At 40.8% G+C, this 13,393-nt stretch overlaps 1 protein-coding gene across 10 annotated transcripts in view; it reads right to left on the bottom strand.

The window, feature by feature from the left end:
- ZBTB20 (zinc finger and BTB domain containing 20) overlaps nucleotides 1–13,393 on the bottom strand; it is a 473,367-nt gene that overhangs the window by 209,369 nt on the left and 250,605 nt on the right. For 3 of the 10 annotated variants that reach the window (XM_075512721.1, XM_075512731.1, XM_075512776.1), the window contains one exon: nucleotides 6,792–6,838. The exons of the other annotated variants lie outside the window; for them this stretch is intronic. The gene's annotated coding sequence lies outside the window, so the exon portion shown is untranslated. The remainder of the gene's footprint in view (nucleotides 1–6,791; nucleotides 6,839–13,393) is intronic. 10 annotated transcript variants of the gene reach the window in all.

Genomic DNA, 13,393 nt, shown 5'->3' with positions numbered 1-13,393 from the left:
AGAAGTGCTGTTTGCTTTATTTGTCCATGCAGTTTTTTGCCACTCCTGCTGGAACAGCGTGAAGGACAATTACTTAAGTGTAATGAAATGAGTGCCCTAATGTGAACACTTCCAAACACGAGATCCATCACGCCTTGACAAACTGTAATGCCAGAACCCTCCACCATCACTGCTCTATCCGGAAATTGCCCTCAAATATTTGAGACATTCCTGGAATTAACAAATAAGTGGCTGATTTGGCCTGGCTGGTTGCTGCCTGGTATCCCTGGCTGGCACTGCCTTACAATGGATGGCATTGTTGTGCTGCAGCAATTCTTTTGCTTCTTAAGTTTCCCAGTGCCAGCAAGAAGACTGATTCATTTCAACTAATGTGACTCTTGAATCAAAGATATGACTCATTTTAAGGAAGCTTTTGTTGGATGCTTAGTCTATCAAACCATGCATACTTTAGATTATTTGGCTTCTATAGATGATATAATCAGGCAGACACAACCATTTTGGTTGAACTCAGGTACACATTATTTTTGTATTGAAAAGCTGGACATGAACAAACAGTTATAGTGCAGCCTCATCTAAAGTCTATGACCAAGCCTTTCTGTGATATCTGGAAAAGAGCTGCATAGTACAGTACGTTTAACTTCTTAGAAAATGACAAAAAACAAGTAAAAAGGACAAAAAATCTTTGTCAGCTCCCAAGTCAGTGAAGCTGCAGTGCTCAGAATTTGCTTTATGCAATATACATAAATGTCAGGTCACAATGCAAAAACTGGAAAAGGAAAATAGAGTATTTTCTCCTGTTGTGCTTTCGTCCCACAAAGCAGCCCATAACACATCACTTAACTTGCGGCTGCTCCCTGGACTAAACAGAATAACGTATTTCAAACATCTCTTTAATGAATAAAACTAAATATGATACTACAGATAGTGTCTCTGCTTTTTGAAGCTCACAGATACAGAGCTAAGTTTCAGGTAAAGTTCATCAGGATGCCTACGGAAAACACCAGTCTAAGATCATACTCTTTGGTTTTCTATCCATGCATTTTCACAACTAGCTTTCATTTTCAATAATCCTTCTAAGTGTTACTTAGTCAAGGCTCACAATGGCTCTTTGAGATGGGAAAACAGTGGCAAAGGGGTGATGTGATCTACTCAAGGCCACAAAAGGAAAACATTGTCAGAGACAGCACTATTAGAAACCAAGATTAGCAGAACTCTTTCTTGTATCTGAAACATGCTTTCAATATCACAGAAATAACTGCTCAGATCACCCACACTTCTTTAAGACAAATACAGTCCTGATCCTATTACTCAAAAGTGTCTGAAAAGAACAAATTTACAAGGTGGATACGTAACATGCATGGTCCTTCTACAGAGAAGAAAGAAGGGCTGCTATGGACATTCAAATTACCTTCGAGCCCTTTACTCCCAGGTCATTCGAAGTGAAGCTGCTAAATGCAGTGCCTCCCTTGGGTGCATGCAGGTACACTTGTGTACTTTCATATATTTATACATAAACTATACATACAATACATCCACATATATTTGAGCACGCAGACACAATAAAAAGTGACTAACGTACAATTATTTGGCATGGTAGCAGCACTGCGTACATGGGACTTGTTCCGTGAGCAGGCTCAACACTTTCCCTACTGGACTTGCAAAGAACAACTGGAAAGCATGAAAGTAGCACTCCTGCCATCTGGGCAGGAAGACTAGCAATTACATGCCCTCCTGTCACTTTAATGCCTTGACGGGCCCATATAGCGGTCTAGTCCCATATAGTGGTGAAAGAAATCCATACAGGGTTTCTTTGAGAGAACTATCCTTTTCCATCTCCGGGCTAGACAGTTCAAGTTGCCCCTATGATGTATGTTGACGAGTTCAAGCAGGAAGGATGTGTGTGTAGGTAAGACGAACTAACCTAGGACCTGAACTAGGAACCAAGAGACTCTGGGTTCTCGATCCATATGTCCCTGGGACCTGCTACCCATGTCACAGGACAAGTCTGTGTTTCCACTTACCTATTTATTAGAAAAGGGATGCTAATAATTACCCACAGCACCTGGAAGACTGAAAGACTTGATATGTGTGTGTGTGTGTATATTTGTGTACGTACATAAAGTCCCCTGAATAACATAGGGATATATGGGGGCAGATGCTCCATTTAGCCCAGTCCTCTCTCCCCAATGGAGGCCAAGAGTATGCATCTAGAAGGCAAGGTATAAAACCAAAGCAAGCCTCTTGTCATACCTTCCCAGAATATTCTCCTTCCCTTCAGTGATTTAGTTGATAGGCTTGTATCATAGAATCATAGAATTTCTCAAGTTGGAAGGGATCCATAAGGATCATAAAGTCCAACTCCCTGCTCTACGCAAGACTACCAAAAACTAAACTGTGGGCTCCATTAAACCTGGAGGTAGGGTTAAATTCAACCAGTAAAGCTAGTAACCAAAACAATAAACAACATCCCTAAGTGGTAACAAAACGCAAGCACAACTGTAAATATATTGCAATGTCATACTGAAAAACTGCTTTGTGAACTACGAATACCTAACTGAACTGTTTCTTCGAGGCAATGCTATTTCTTGTTTCCACAGGTAGCTCCAGTGTCAATCAGAAAAGGGTTGTATAACCAACCAGCACAGCACAATATATGTGATCGAACCTAGATCTGAAAAGAAGAACAGCATCGTGGTGCAGCCAAACAAATAAATACTTTGAAGAGGCAGTGCTTATTAGCTTAGGTAGAGTGCCATGCTGCCATAGCTATGCCGCTTCTCGTTTCTCAAGGTGGTTTGTTCACCACTAACTTGGGTTCTCTGCACTGTGCTGAACTGTGCAGGTAGGGCTCAGTTTTCTAATCTCTCCTGGACTAACTTCCCCAATAGCAGGACCAGATTGGTATTGCAATGTCTAATGACAACATGCATATGCATTACTGCAGCCTGGTGTCTTTTGCTTAAATGTTTTCTGTGATACCAAGGCTTTTGGGAATAAAAGGTGACAAAAAAAATTAAAACACCCTGGAAATATGGAGGATTTCCCTGCGTTCAAAACTGTGCTATCTGTGAGCCCAATCACTGTCTGAGTTAAAGGTCCATTTCAGCTGATCGATATCAGCTCATGGAAAACCCAATAAGAAAGCTCAAATTAGAAATGAAGATGACCAGCTATCATTTTTCTAAACACATCCAAGTGTGGCAATGTTGAGTAGAATTCAACTCACTTATTTTAGCTATCTGTAAAGTCTGCATTTAGCCAGGTACCCTTGCTAACCAGTGGATAGAGACAGGAACCTGTAAAGAGAAGTTTGTCCCATCATAACAGGTCTATCAAAGGAGGAGAAAAAATCATGCTCTGGAAGGACATTCTCTTCAGTTATTTTACAGAAAAATCTAAAATTTTGTCTTTCAGATTTCCAAGGTTAAGCAGGAAGGATTTTTACCCTTAGCTGCGACTTTGACCCTGTCAGCTCACAATGTAACGATGGGTCAGACCCAAACGCTGGATTCCAGCTCTTCAGAGCTTGGAAGAAGCTTAAATCCAAGCTCACACCAAACTTGACAGACTTTTCGTGTATGCACATACTTGTTTTGCTGCAGGGGACGTCTGTGTTGGGGGAATTCCTCTAATACGTTTCTGCTGTAAACTGGTACTCTTTTCTACCTTCTCATCTGATGGCATTCCCAATATACAGATGGGAAGAAAAAAACATTTGGGATCCCCTCCTCTCTATCTACAAAAGGGATTTATGTATGAATCCCATTAATATTAGCAGAAGTGTTGTGAAGAAATGTGCACTAAGAAGAGAATATGACCCTGAGTAAAAAAATTCAAAGCTCAGACATCTGGGAACCCCTGTCATGAAGGCAAACAAAGAAGTAAGGAATGTAGCACAGCTTATTTCCCCAACAACAGGACATCTAGCCTGATAAACTCAAGTTGCCTTGATTCAGAAGCAGAAACTGTTACAAATTGAAACATTTTCAAGGTGGTTTTGCTTTCGTTTATCATTTATTTGGATATTCAAAAAACAAAAACGGAGTAACTGACAGATGCTCATATAGGAGGGAAAGCAACTCAATTCCAGTCATTGTTTTACATACAACAGAAAGTAATGTTATTCCCATTAGCAGAAATGGATTGCGATGCTACTCCTCAGTCAGTCCAATCTCTGCTGTACTTGGAAGAAAGGTACGCAGAGGATCCCTAAGCATACTTTCCTGTTTTTTTCATTCCACCTGGAGAAGCAGAAAGAGCCTGTGCATAAGTTACTCCCAGTGCATCCAAAGGCACTGCCTGTGAGGTTCTGCAGCGAATTGTCTGCCTACAGGGAAACCTTAGGAAAAGCTTTTAACAGATTCCTGCAAGAAGAATTAAATAGTTCTTCAGAGAACAGATGGGAGGGAAAAGAACATTTTTCCATACCCTGCACCTGCTCCAGCCTCATATAACTAGATGATTATAGCGTTCCTGTCTTAAATCATTCTCAAAAGGGGACCAAGTTTAAACTTTACAAACCTCAAACCCTAATTTAACTAAATAAAATACCACTCAACCCTGTCGAATGCTTTATATGAATTCTTAAATAAATGAGGTAAGTTCTTCTCAAGTGAGGTACCGTATTTATTTTGACTTTAGACCTAACTCAAATCCTGCAACTCTTTGTGAATAAGAAAGAAAGAAAAAAAAGTATTTCAGGTGTGCTTGCCAGATCCCAAACTGGGTAAATACACTTTTCTCATTTCAGTCCATTTTGCAGTTTCAACAGTCTAAGTTTTCTTCCTCTCTACTTTAGGTTAGTGAATAATGTTCTTGTTTCTTATTCCAAAAGTTTTTTTGAAGTAGATGATAAGATTCCTGTGCAGTTTCTTTAAAAATTTAAAACCCTGAATATGAAAACATGCACTGATATACTCAGCTTACATCTGGTTAGCTATTCCCCTGAATTTTTAGTCCTACAGGACTAGTCACACACTTAAGTAGTAAGTAGTGATAACTATTCACAAGAGCAAGACCTAAGTTTATAAGTTCTGTTAGAATTTTTTCAGTTAAAGAAGCCTGCCAAAATTCAAAATACTAATACCAGTGTTTATATTACTGTCACAGATCTGAAAATATAACAAACATATAACATAAAATCTATATGTTATGTAAATATTGCAATATTTACAAATGCAGTTCCCAGTAGAACCGAGACTCCCAAAATCAGTGACGTCAATCAAACTCCAGAAGAAACAAATCTCCTTTCTGAGCTGTTACATATTGCAAATTGCAGTATCCATCATATAATTTTTGTAATTCTTATCGGTAGCTTTTCCTGTTGTTACTGCTTTTGACATCGAAAAAGTATTATTGATCAGAGAATTTAATTTGTTTTATATTCTTTAAACAAGAGCATAGGCTATCTTCAGTAGTACTCAGCTCAGAAGTACCTGCATATACAGCCCAGACCAGGGCATACAGATGTTACTGGAAGCATTCCCACTTAGCTAAGTGGTCTTCGGTGCAGGCTTATTGGGAAAGTTCCCAGAGCTGTAAGAATAATTGCACTGAAGCCAATGGAAGTTCTGGGTGTGCCATTAAATGAGAAAGGAATAGGTCCACATGGGCTTGTACAAATTAGAAATATTCTAAACAGACTGCAAATCTCCTGCTGATACCGTAATTTGGATTTTTAAACCAGAAATTCAATCCGCTGCTTCTCACATAACATCTTCATTTTGTCCTGCCTTTCACTCAGAAATCTGGTCACATGCATGGTCCAGACCAGGAACATAAAAATCCAGCGTTGAATCCTGAAGCACTATTCACTTCTTTCTTGGGCAAAATTCCCTCTGAGATCAATAAAAGAGTATAGGCTAAAAAAGCAGCTGAGAATTTATCTAACTCAAATAACGGATGACGTATGATGACATGGTCCTGTGACAGTCTGCCCAAACTGGGAGAACTGACATGCAGTAAGATTTTTTCCATGACCTGCCAAATGCCCTTTGACCTCTTTTTAGGGATTTCCTTAGGCCTTTTGCTGGAATTCCAAACAGTTCTAAAAGTCCATTGTCAAAAATGCAGACACCTTAACAGCGCTTCACTTTTAAATCTCAGAAAGACACCCGTGTACCTAAACTGTTCTCCTCACTCTGCCAAACGTTTTGTTCTGCAAAATGATAAAAAAGGACTGATTTATCAATCTAGGCATTGCATTCTACTGCTGAAATTATGTATTTCTAAACATCCGTAAGAAACAGTAAGACTAACCTAAAACTGGAGAGTATTACTTAGTTCATTTTCTTTAAGAAAACGTCTATTTCACAGAAATGTTTGTATGTCCCAACAAGCTCTTAAAGTAGGAATTCTCCCTCAAGTTTGCACAATAAGAATGCCACAACATTTTGCTGATGTGTATATTGCACTTTTCATTAGATGCCACAGAAACAGCCCAGGCTGAAAAATATTTGTGTGGATAGTTCATACCTGTTAACAGACCAGTAAAACCAACTGCATGAGCAACAGAAAATCATATTTGCAACAAATAATTCATGCTAGGTATACAGTCAGCTGTTACTGGATGAATGGATTAATATATATATACTGAAAAGTTAGATGGCTTAGTTTCCAGCCCATGATCGAGTATGCAAGAAGTGGTACTAGTGTTTACACATAGGACGTAAAAAAGCACATTTAGATCAGTATTGTTCTACGTAAACTTCATAACGTCAAACATAATACACCCTCCTTGCTGAGGGACAAGAAGAGCTGCCGTCAAGGAAAGCCTGTTGAATGGCACTCACCTCCTGTCACCCAAAGTGCAGTTATGAAGATAAGAGTGATGTCTAATCTGCAAAGGGAAAGGGCCTGAAGTAAAGAGAAAATTTCTACATACAGTCTTACTTCTCAGTATCAGAATGAAAATATATTAGGCTATGAAAAAGAGTTTCTGGGAACAAAGTGTCTCTAAATTGTGAAGCAAATTCTCTAGAATAAGATAATAGGGTTTCCACCGTTTGTCTCTTTGGAGCTTTCCCGTACACAGTTAAAAGCAAGTCTACCAGGACCCGGAAGCTATGCTGCCCGCAGAAAAATTCCATGCAGCAAAAAATCATAGAATCATAGGATCATTTATGTTGGAAAAGACCCTTAAGATCATCAACTCCAACCATTAACCTAGCACTGCCAGATCCACCACTAAACCCTGTCCCTAAGCACCACATCTACATGTCTTTTAAATACCTCCAGGGATGGTGACTCAACCACTTCCCTGGGCAGCCTGTGCCAATGCTTGATAACCCTTTTGGTGAACAAATTTTCCCTAATATCCAGTCTGAACCTCCCCTGGCTCAACTTGAGGCCATTTCCTCTTGTCCTATCACTTGTTACCTGGGAGAAGAGACCAACACCCACCTCGCTACAACCTCCTTTCAGGTAGTTGTAGAGAGCGAGAAGGTCTCCCCTCAGCCTCCTTTTCTCCAGGCTAAACAACCCCAGTCCCCTCAGCCTCTCCTCATAAGACTTCTGCTCCAGACCCTTCACCAGCTTCGTTCCCCTTCTCTGGACACGCTCCAGCACCTCAATGTCTTTCTTGTAGTGGGGGGCCCAAAACTGAACACAGTATTCGAGGTGCGGCCTCACCAGTGCCGAGTACAGGTGCACAATCACTGCCCTGGTCCTGCTGGCCACGCTATTTTTGATACAAGCCAGGATGCCATTGGCCTTCTTGGCCACCTGGGCACACTGCTGGCTCATATTCAGCCGGCTCTCAACCAACACCCCCAGGTCCTTTTCTGCCGGGCAGCTTTCCAGCCACCCTTCCCCAAGCCTGTAGCGTGGTATGGGGTTGTTGTGACCCAAGTGCAGGACCCATCGCTTGGCCTTGTTGAACCTCATAGAATTGGCCTTGGCCCATCGATCCAGCCTGTCCAGGTCCCTCTGCAGAGCCTTCCTACCCTCAAGCAGATCAACCCTCCCACCCAACTTGGTGTTGTCTGCAAACTTACTGAGGGTGCACTGGATCCCCTCGTCCAGATCATTGATAAAGATATTAATGTATATCTTTAAGATAAAGATAGATAACGTATAATATAAGTACTGAGCCCTGGGGAACACAGAAAGAGTCTTGGAGGGCTGTTACAAGTACTACCTTACTTCAGACTCTATCAAGTAACAAGAAATATAATAAAGACCTTGTGAATGTTCCCCAACAAATAAAAAGAAGCAGCAGCAAATGAACCCCAGCTCTCCTGATCCCCAGTACCATGTTTTCATCCAGTAAAACATTCTAGGTTTTATGCCTAGTCTGAAAATACTATCATAACTTCTGGATAAATACAGGATCTGTATGATGATGATGGTGGAAGTTGATCTTGGGGAAGTGACTCATACTGACTTTGCAGGTCCTTAACACAATGTCTGGAGCAAAACCATCAAGAGTTTCCTTCTGTACACTGCCCCTTTAGCGTGCAACTCCAGGAGTGCTCATGGTGTCTATCAGCTGCGTTTGTGAGCCACAGCAGGAAGAAACCTCAAGCAACAGTCAGAAGCCTATGGAGCACAAGCAAAACCTGTGTTTTGGAAAGGTAGGCCTCACCGAACCTGGCAAGTATTATAGCATCTTGCTTTCCTGAGTAGGAAGCCCTTCACCTCCATTTTAAGCAAGACACAGCAAACAAGAGTCTATTCTGTCTCCTACGACATGGCAGCATGGGACGGTTCAAGTGTCTGCTTGTCTCTCCTCGGAGTAGGTGCTGTGGATTAGACATGACTACGGGGAGAAGAGTGGCTGAGAGCTTAAGACTCATTTCAGGGGTAACCCGCAGAAGACGTGAGTTTGCTTATGCACCGCATCACCCCCTTGGTCTGATGAAAGCCTCTGTACCTCCCTTCCCTCCCCTCTCCTTTAATCTCTGCATGCTGCTATGCGGAAGGTGCCAACTTGAGAACAGACAGTTCTGAAAAGAAGGCAATTAAAAAAAAAAAGCACAGTACTTTAGAAATTTAAACAACAAGCCCTGTGATCAAAATAATTCATAAAGGGAAGGATTTTATGAAGTCATTTCACGAGCACACAATGCTTTTTTTTTGCTTTGTTTTTTAAATAAATCCGTCAGTACACATGCCAAGGCAACACATCTGAATACAATATCAGCAGACACACCCTGAATCCCTGCGCCTGTGCTCTCCCAAGTTACAGCAAAAGCTAAAAGCTGGGCTTTTTGCCTACATTTTAACAATTATCAATTTATTTCTTTTCATTTGGGTGCATTAGTTAAAACCTCTTTTTCCCCCTCTCCCTCTCTCTTTCCCTCTCCTCCTTTACAAGTGCTTCTTTTCTCCTCCCTTCACAAAAAAACATTATCTAAAACATTATCTGAAAAATGGATTTTTCTCTTACTGACGGTAAGTGTGTCTCTTTAAAAAAAAACCATAAAGAGATCTAACTTATAATGAATCCCTCTGGCATAAGGAAGCCTGTTCTAATCTCTCTTTATCGAGCTTGAGTGATAGTTTTGCTCAACGAGTATTGACAGGGCCGTCCTGTTTCTCAGGCTTTCATTTTCCCTGAGTTGGAAAAAGGATACAGTGCATTTTCACATTCTCCAAGTCTGCAGTTGTTTTTATATAAGAAGCAATTTGCTTGGGTCACATCAGGTCAAATGGGAAGCCTGCCCAGCTCTTGGTTTTAAAGGAAAAACATACAGAAAGACACAAAAACACAGCAGTTTCCTTCATTAAATTCCACTCTACCTGCCATGGGCTTGCAGCCACAATGGAATTTCCCACCCTGGCTGACCATAGCTAAACTTTTATTTTTAGGGGTTTTTTTTCTCCCCTTTAAATAAAAAGTCTTATTAGTTTTCTTTCAAGTGAACTTTGAGGTAAGGGTTATTAAAGTCAATGCAATTGTCCATTTTTTAAAATAAATAAATTAATAAAGGCCTATACAGGAGTGGGGCCAAATGCCAAAGTCCTTATTGAAGCCCAGATTCTGATCTCTGTTACAATGCTGTAAGTCAAAAGCAACTCTTCTAAAGTTGTTGGAGTTGTGCCTGGGTAAAAGATCAGGATCTTGCCTCAGTTTTTAACTCATTTCTCACTCGGGGAAAACCTCAGCTGACTTCGGTGCGAGTTTGCCTGAGTTAAGACTGCCTGTGAAGCACAGCGTGAAGCCTGTCTCTGCAATGTGTTAGGCGTTCTGCTGAGCTCTTCCAAACTCACAGTGGCTTCAACACTTGAAAAGAATGGCACCCAAATAACTGCCTTTCTTATTACTTGGTAATTGCAAAGGTTACCAGCACTAGGAAAGCTTACTCCCAAGGAAAAGGAAAGCAGCCACAATCCTCCCCCAGCCTCCCAAACAATCACTGAAACCCGAGGTGAAATTCTACCCTGAGCTGCAAGAAGATGATGCTGAGGGAGTGACTCAGCATGTACATTTTTAAGAACAATAGACCACGAAGATGCTTCATTGATTTCAATATAGCCCTAAGGAGAACCAAACATAGTTGCTTGCTTTGCTTTGACTATGATTTCATTGTACACACAGGCAAGGGGGGAAAAAAGAGAGGGAAGGAAAAAAAAAAGGGATATGTCCTGAACCAGAGGTGAGACTGTTTCTCTATGATGCTACAAAGGTGTTTAATTCGAATTTGTATCCATCTAACTATCAGAGCATTTGTACCTGGCCTCTCTCTGCTGAACACCCAACTAATCCCACTGCTTTGCTCCTAGTTTGCATTTAACTGCAAATGCTATAATTAAGTTTGCAGAACAGTTTCCATTCAGACTGTTTGCCCATAACTTTCTGCGAAGTTCTCCTTTCGGGCTGAAAGACTGGCGTCACATGAATGATGCAAAGTGTAAGGCAAATTGGGGGAAGGTGGAAAGAGAGTACTGGAGGACCTACTCAGCCTCAAATCACAAGTGGGTGGCCCCCTCCCTTTCTCACAATTTCCTCCACCCTGAAAAGCCATTCAGCTTTTTTTCTACAATAAAGAAAAAAGGAAAAGAAAGGAGGGGGAGAAAAAAACCCAAACAGTTGGCTCAATGCCCCTGTATCCTCTGTTTTCCAGACACTCATGTGTGAAACAATGGCAGTTTTGCCTGAATCAGGGCTGAGGATTGCTGGACTTGGCCTTTGAACGACTTTTTGGACTTACTATCGTGACTTTCATCCAGAGATCACAAAGGGCTTTGCACTATTTATCACACCAGGCAGACCTTTGAAGCAGTTTGAGCTGTATGATAGCAGAGTCACTTCTTCACTTGCAGTCTCTTTTCCCCAGCAGTCTAAGAAACAAACGAGTTTTTAAAAATTTCATATACTCATACAGTTTCATACAGTTTCAACGACTGGCTAGTAGGAAACTGCAAAGTTCTCTTCATTTTATTTTCCTACGGGCAAATGGTTCTTTTCTTTTTCTTTTCTCCCTGCTCTCTCTGGTGTCTGTTTTTCTAGTTGATTCATCTATTATCCCTCTTTATATAATCAAATTTCTCTACTCAGTGTGTCATTGTGCTCAGGCCGTATAGTGCTGTCACCTCCAACTCCCTCCCTTCAGAAACTCCACACCCCAATTCCTCTTTAAAGTTGCCTGCTGAAGCATTTGTTCTTTCAGCATCGCCATACGTTTATAAACTGGAGATTAGTTCACTTTGTCTGCGTTCCAAAGCCATTTGCTGCTTGAGACCATTTCATGAGCTTGTCTATTCATGTGGATAAACAAAAAAACCTCAGCTATAATGCGAATTATGAAGAGGAAACAGCAGTTGCATGGAACAAATACCAGTGAGAGTGAATTTAGTAACAGGCACAGTTTTTATTGGTGCTGCCCCTGCCTTAACTATTCTACTCCGACACACCTTCGACAGTAGGATTTCGCAAGTTAAAAGGATGATATTCCTTTTTTCCTAGAAGCGAGTGACCTACCATAACATTTTGCTTGTGATTCCAGCATTTCTATACTGAAGAGTCCCTAGACTCACAAACTTCTGTCTAGATGATTAATCTGAATACTCTGCAGTTCCCCAGAGCAGTCCATTATTTCCCACAAAGCCTTTAAAACTTTCTACTAAACTCAGGATTTTGAAGTGACGTCTGGCTAGCAGATGTGCTTATTCTGGAACATTTAGATGTCTTCTCTCAAAACAAGAGCCCTTTCAACAATTTAAATTCAAGTCAATGGCAAAATTCCTATTAATTTTAAAAGAGATGTTCAAGTCTTGAAATAGGGAACGAGGCCGGAGTGTCAGACACTTTGTACGTAACATCAGAATATATAATGAAATTCCAGTCTCCAGATGTATTCATCAAATTGTGTTGATTATTTGCAGCTTATAAACATGGTAGGAGGCAAAAAAAGGAGTTTTCAAATGGTTTACAGGAGAAATGATGGCTAAAGTTAGATGTAGCCCAATTAGCTACCTTGAGCAGCAGAAGGCCTGCAAGACAGCCCCTTTCCCTTGAGGTCATTCAAGATGCGTTGTTTACAGCAGAGTTTCATCAGCACACTTCCACCACTCTGGAAGGGTCTCATCCAGTTTGCAAGACACTGTGCACCCCATTTCTCTGCCTTAAACCCCTTGGACCTGCATTTCCCCTTGCAACGATGTAGAGTGCTGAAACCCTCCAGGCTTCAGGGTCTAAATTCACATCTGCAAGACTCAGAGGAAAATCGGATCCTTTCTATGCAATCATAAATGGTACGAAGTGGACGGAGGTGAGAACCATAACTTTTTCCACATCTGGTGCAAACCTCTACACGGTAAATCACGAATCACAGACTAATGATCTATCCGGAGAGAGAACCACAAGACCAGGTGTGCTGCTGAAGTCCTACAGAAATATTTGCCAGTAGAGCTTTGATTCTGGTCAGGGAAACTTAGCAGCCTTAAACACCACAACTGACTAAATAAATGTCTTATAATTTTATAAATGACAGCAGGAATGACTGTAATTATGCTTATTAGCAGATAAAAATGTCTCTAAAGGATTGAATTGGGGGGGCTTATAAAGCAAAACAGGAAACGGGCTCATTGAACACATCTGTGGTGCATGGTTAATCTAAGCCGAAGCCTTGTGTACGTTCATTTTCCATGCCAAGCATGATCTTCATAAGACATGATTATATTCTATCACTTCTAGGGGTTATAGCTTGAACTACTATAGAAAACTAGCTTAAAATTATAATCATGTTAAGATATTACATGTATTTTCTTAAAGATATGCTTAGCAATTCCGTCTTTTGAGTGCTTCAACAATATTCCCAGAATCAAGCCTTTAAAATGAACTACTTCATTATTTGTGTTGCTTAGGAGTTTTCTGAAGGCAGAGTAAAAAAAGTTTCAAATATGTTACAAGTTCTTCTCTATAACTTGCTTGTGCTGCATACATTTTGAT

Source organism: Mycteria americana, chromosome 1 (genome assembly GCF_035582795.1).
Source record: "Mycteria americana isolate JAX WOST 10 ecotype Jacksonville Zoo and Gardens chromosome 1, USCA_MyAme_1.0, whole genome shotgun sequence".
Taxonomy (NCBI): Eukaryota; Metazoa; Chordata; class Aves; order Ciconiiformes; family Ciconiidae; genus Mycteria; species Mycteria americana.
The sequence above is the reverse complement of the archived record's forward strand: the minus strand, read 5'-3'. Positions and strand labels throughout refer to the sequence as shown.